The sequence below is a fragment of the Notothenia coriiceps genome, unplaced genomic scaffold, assembly GCF_000735185.1.
Source record: "Notothenia coriiceps isolate Sejong01 unplaced genomic scaffold, NC01 NC01_scaffold00037250, whole genome shotgun sequence".
NCBI lineage: Eukaryota > Metazoa > Chordata > Actinopteri > Perciformes > Nototheniidae > Notothenia > Notothenia coriiceps.
Genome location: NW_011369951.1, coordinates 15,564,772 through 15,570,771, shown reverse-complemented (window position 1 = coordinate 15,570,771; position 6,000 = coordinate 15,564,772). Strand labels below are relative to the sequence as shown.

General features: G+C 38.3%; 1 long non-coding RNA gene across 1 annotated transcript; it reads left to right on the top strand.

Moving 5' to 3' along the window:
- Window positions 1-1,424: 1,424 nt before the first annotated feature.
- Window positions 1,425-2,033, top strand: LOC104967079 (uncharacterized). Its single transcript, XR_800725.1, has 2 exons — window positions 1,425-1,689; window positions 1,862-2,033. It is a non-coding gene; the product is annotated as an uncharacterized lncRNA (long non-coding RNA).
- Window positions 2,034-6,000: the final 3,967 nt, after the last annotated feature.

The following is a 6,000-nucleotide window of genomic DNA, read 5'->3' as shown; positions in this document are numbered from 1 at the left end:
GAAGCCTCCAACAGCCAGACTGTGAGTCACTACGAGCTCCAGTGGAGGTACCTGACTTCCCTGCTGAGGGAGAAGCATGTCTCCCTGCAATGCATCACTTAACATCACTAGAAATATACCAGATGTGAACAATAAGCTCGCCTCCTTTTTTAAAATGACTCATTTTCCACTTGATGCAGCCTTTAAGTTTACAGAATGTATGTTCAGCATGTGCTGGGGATAAAATCCACACAGGTGGTTTATCAAGAACAGGATTAATAATCACAGCATGGATGTAATCTACTCTCATTACAACTTGTATTAACCCAGCTAGCAGATTCTTACAAATGGAGCTACAGTACATGTAAAAGCAGCTCAGCCTCTTTATATAGATGTCTCTTCTCTTGATTCCCCACTATGCTGTTAACACATTTGTCTCACTTCATTTGTATTGAACAGGAAAACATCCCAGTAGGATTATTTGGCTCATTTAGTCTTGATTTGCCACCAATCTGAGGGGAAATCCCAACCAGAGTTTAGGCTAGTCCAATGGTCAGCAAAGATTTTGTGGTAATGTGCTTGGCTGACAAATTCAATCTATACCGCTACGATCAATGAGCACACACCTTGCAGCTGTTTGATTATGTCCATTTTCTTATTGGTGTGAGATCTCTTGTGAGATGGAGGTTGACATAGTTGATGGATCAGAAACAAGCAGGTGTTCTTGTTTGAATAAGGTATGTGACATCCAACTATCATGCTGTAGTGAGCGCATGAGACAAACATGATTAATTGATGCAAATCAATTAGAAAATTAGCATCAATTTTAGGGTCCCAATGTTCAAGCAACCCAACTTTTTGCTCCTCTCTTTCTTGCTTTTTTCCATCCCTCCTCTTTCCCTCCCTACTCCCCTTTTGCCTCTCAAACCTTTTCCTCCCCTGTGCTGCTCTCTCTCTTCACTCAACTTTCTTCCCCTCCCTCTCTGCAATACCTTCGCCTGCCTTACCTTTCTCCTATAGCTGTCCCACTCACTGTAAACTAAAGAAATGATCATCTGTGGTGCAACGTCGAGACAATCTGGCATAATAATACCCTGCTTGTTTCCCCTCGCTCACTCTGTCTTTTCCTCTCTTACCTCCTTCCCTTGTTGCTCATATCCCTCCTCTCTTAGGCACATGTCTCCTCCCCTCTCTTTTAGCCAGAAAAACCAGCAGTAATCAATACCACCATCAGTGTAATTGTCAGAATTTAGCCCCACAATGCAAATTAGGAGTATAATGTGTGTGTGTGTGTGTGTGTGTGTGTGTGTGTGTGTGTGTGTGTGTGTGTGTGTGTGTGTNTGCTGATGGCATAAGAGGCCAGAACAGTCAAAGACCGACCTTTTATCTGGCATGCACTTGGAGAACCCTAGAGCTACAGACAAGCCCCGGTCCTTAGGATAGCAATCCTAAGGACCGGGGCTTGTCTGTAGCTCTAGGGTTCTCCAAGTGCATGCCAGATAAAAGGTCGGTCTTTGACTGTTCTGGCCTCTTATGCCATCAGCAGCCACTCAACTGTCCAACAGATCCTCACGTCAATATGTAGAAATGCTTACTGCGCAACAACAGTTATGTTATTTTAATGCTGTTCTCTTCCTGCAGGCATCAATCTGCCCATGAGATCTAATCCGATGTCTTTGGGATCCAGAGGCTCCATGTTCCTGCTGTGCGGTGTGTAAGGAGATTTGTCAGCATCATTTAATAAATTCCTGATCTATGATGAATTTAAAACAAGAGGACTGTTGGATGAAACTCGCGGATATGGGACTGAGATCAGATCTTAAATAATAACCTTAGAACAAATGTTTGAATTTCACTAAAAGTAGTTTCTTTGTATTCTCAGGTGCAGTGCGTTGAAGGCAGCAGGAAGATGGTGAAGGAGGACGGGAGGATGTAGCGACTGGACAAAGTGCTATAGAAGTACCTTCAGTTCTCTGTAAAAAAAAATCTTACAAACTGATCAGCTGAACGTTTTTTCTCCAGAACAATTGTTGAAATAAACATCTTACAAGGAATAATTTTGAGAATCCCTTTATTGATGTTCTTTTATTTACACATACAGTCTATGATTTACACATACGTATCACAACACTTGTGGTGCAACCATAGGACCATAAACAAGCATCCAATGCTTAGTTCAACAACTTAATACATAACATTAAAAGTGATTTCCTGCTACTTTGTCTCTGCAATGTCAAATAGTTTTAAATACAGTGACAAGTGTAGGAACTGTGGAGTTAAAGAAAGTGGAACATATCTTGTGACATCTATAAAGCTGAAAGAGAAAGGCTAACGTGATAGAGGAGGTGGAGTGGTTGGTATTCTGGGAACAGGAGTAAGCTACCAGAAAGGCACGGTTTACCTTTTTGAGGGAAACAGGGGTGGGAAAAATAATTTAACATTAGGTCAGGAAAGATCATTTTTATTTTATGTTTTTTGTGTATTTCTTTATTTTTTGATTAAATCATAAATGTATACGTCCATGAGTTAAGAGATGATAAGATTCACACATGTTCAGTAGGTGGCGGTAATGCACCTTTAAAGTTGTTTGCAATCCGCCAAAAACCGAAAGAAGAGGTCCTGTTGGTGACAGCTGATTTTGTCAATGCGCCGCGCCAATGAGCAACTCTCATATGAATGAATGAGGGCACACCCATGGGCCCACCAAGGGCCCACGCTGTATCAGGTCTTATTATACATCCATGGTGACAGCGGCTGTAATGGACCTAAATTGTTTTGCAATCCGCCGATAAACACCAAACAAGAAGAAGGAACTTTCCGGATTTCAGTGCTAGTAGGCCATCTGTTCGATTGATATTTTTTGCTTTTGTTTGTAAAACGTAATGTCAATATGAGATAGAGATAGTCATGCATTACGATGCTTGCTGTGTTTGTTGTCTTCGGTGAGTATCTTAGGGTTCATGACGTACCTTGGCAAAGCTAACTGTATTAGTTTGTTAAAGTAAGAAAGATACTGTCGGTGTCGCACTACTACATGATGGTGCTTTCACACGGGAAGCGGAGATTCAAACTTCAACGGTTTCATTTCTCTTTACTCCCGTGACTCAAACTAGGCGCGGTACCACTTAGGTACAAAAAACAACTAATCTGATTACCATTACTTTCGTAAACCTGAAGTGCATACATTTTGGAATACTTATTGCAATTATTGATGGAAAAGTTTCCTCACAAAATGTAATATTAATTACCGGCAGAACTGTGATGCCCCGCTCCCGCATGCAGATGAGAGAGAGATCTCTTTTTAAATATATTGAAAGTTAGAAACGGAGATGGTTCGATAAAACGTGCAAGATAACGTTTATGTAGCATTTCTTTATTGTCGAAATGATGACATTTCATAACGGGATCAAATCAAAGTGAATGGCCTGCTGCTGAAGGCATGGGGCAAATATAACTGTCCTTTGCCTAATTTATAAAGTAAACCTTAGCATCTCAGTAGCAGTGGCAACTGCAATCAGTTACAACTGCCCTAAGTCTGTAGCCAAGTCTAATAACACCAGTGTACACGTTGCTGTGTCAATACAGATATTTATTTGTTAATTATTTGTCTTTACTAGTCATAATACACCTGGTTTATCGTAACTGGGTCATTCTACACAGAAAAGGTGGAAGTACTGTCACTTACTTTTGCAGACACCAAAATACATGACGTTGACCTAATACTCACATTCATTATATAGCCTATGTTGAATAAATAGAGATTGTCTTTGCAATGGTACTAAATTAAAAATAAATAAAAAATGGTTTTATACATAAATTGCAATTCTTTAAAATGCCAAATTCAAGGAACTGCCTTGTCCCTTTGATCATACATGGAAGTGGAGCCTATAGTTTTCATTTAAAAGATTTTTTTTTCAATAAATCAATCTAATTAAAAAAAAACGCAAATTATTATTAATAATATCAAATAAATGTCAGTCACCCAAAATTACGTCATTGGTGTTACTGCCTATGGTTACTGCTACACAAAACGCTTTTATTTTTGAAATAATGTACTGTCTCTGAAGTGCCTCCTGTAACAAGAGATCATTTGAGGCAGTGCAGTGGACAAAGACATAAGGAAAGTCAGATACTTCTTACTTTGTTTGTTAAAGGTGTCATTTTATCTTCAAATTGTACGTGCGTCTTTCAAGTCTGTCATTAGTGTTACTCATTTCATAGCCCTAGGGGTGAACATTTGAATGGGAAAATGTATTGTATTGAAGAGATAAACGATTTTGATATTGACTGAAGCCATATTTGGTCTCACACATTGCAGCCATTTTGTTAAAATGGTAATGTTTTCTCCAAATTGTCAATGGTGTTACCGTCACTGGTGTTACTCTTCTTCCTGGTAACACGTAACACCAGTGACTTTCCTATATAAATAAGCTTTGTATAATGTATACAAAATAATAAAAATATTTTAAGCTCTACTTGTTGTGGATTCATCAAGTTAAGAGTTAGTTATTGCTATTTAACAAGTTTTAGATTTGTATCACCCAGATTCCACCTTTTCTGTAGAATGACTCGACTGTGATTGTCTAAAAGTCATTTACAATATGACAAATCTAATTGCTTTTATTATGCGTGCTCCTTTTTAACTATTGTTTTTGTGAGAATGGTGGCGTACTGGTTTAGTAAGGACAGTATGAGAGGTCAACATTCCCTTGGATCAAGTCGAGCCTTTGTTAATGTAAAGTGAGGCAGCAGAGAGCTATTACAGCTTCATGAAGGTGTGCTAAATATGCATGCATGAGTACAGTGGCCTTACAATTAGAGGAGAGGACTCTTGCCCACAAGGTCCCGAGGATCAAAGACCCCAGTAGCAGTCTAATGAGAAGGACTCTGCAAACACTTGCTGTCACTCACTGCATTATATCTCTGTTTAGTAGGCGCGCTGTGAATCAGAGTGCAGATTGAGGTGCGCTTCATGTATTAACAAAGCTTAAGTTTTCAGGCTCTTTCATGGTCAATGTCATTCTGTCTCTTTCCTCTCTTTAATCTTACACCTCTTTGAATCTAACCAAAACAAAACAAGACAATTACCTTAAAGTTACAACATTTGAGATAAAAGCCTCTGGGTTGTCTCCCCTCTCTCTGATCTGCTTTTTCTCACAATATTAAATCAATTTATTCCCTTTGAACTTTTTAACCTGTTGCTGCCCGGATTTTTCTCGTGTTTTCTGCATCTAAAACTTCTAAGATCTTTCAGATATACTCAAGTTCACGTTAGCAGATGCAGGTCAGATGGTAGCCGCCGTGAATAACTTAATTGTTGCTCTAGTCTGGTCATTGCTCTTTATGAGAAGTGGGTTATATAGATAGTATAAGTATTAGTATGTTTTTTTTTAAATAATTTAAATAATGGAAACATTATCTGCCAGCATAAAAAAACAAACCAATGATATTGATGCAATCTGGAACCCATTAATTTATAAATGTAATTAATAATCCTCAATCCGATTCAGCCACCACCCCTATCTACTTCTTTGAGGTCATGCTACTATTTACATGCCCCTCCCCCTTCCTAGGATACTTGACTATTATATTTTTACTCATATCATTTTAATTTTAATTTAGTCATGTATTACTCTCCTTTTGTCTAATCCCTCAAGCACACCGACACACACAGTTCTTTTTGTCTCCATGTACATTTTGTAATTTGTTATTTGTCTTGTATACTTGTAAATGCTCCTTATTGTCTTCTGTGTATATGTGACACTGTACGTGTATGCACTTGTCTTGTAACTCCTATATCACTAAATAATAAAAAAATTATATATATAGTTTATTTAATCCAATTGATTAAATGAGCTACTTGGAAAAAGCAAAAGCTTCACCATGCAAGTGAAAAACAAAAGTAACAACGATCCAGTACTGCCATAGATTGACACCTTAAACTAATATATATCATCTCACAGTTTGTACTTGTAATCAGAATGAATAATCCCAAAATACCAAATGCGTCACACTTAGCAG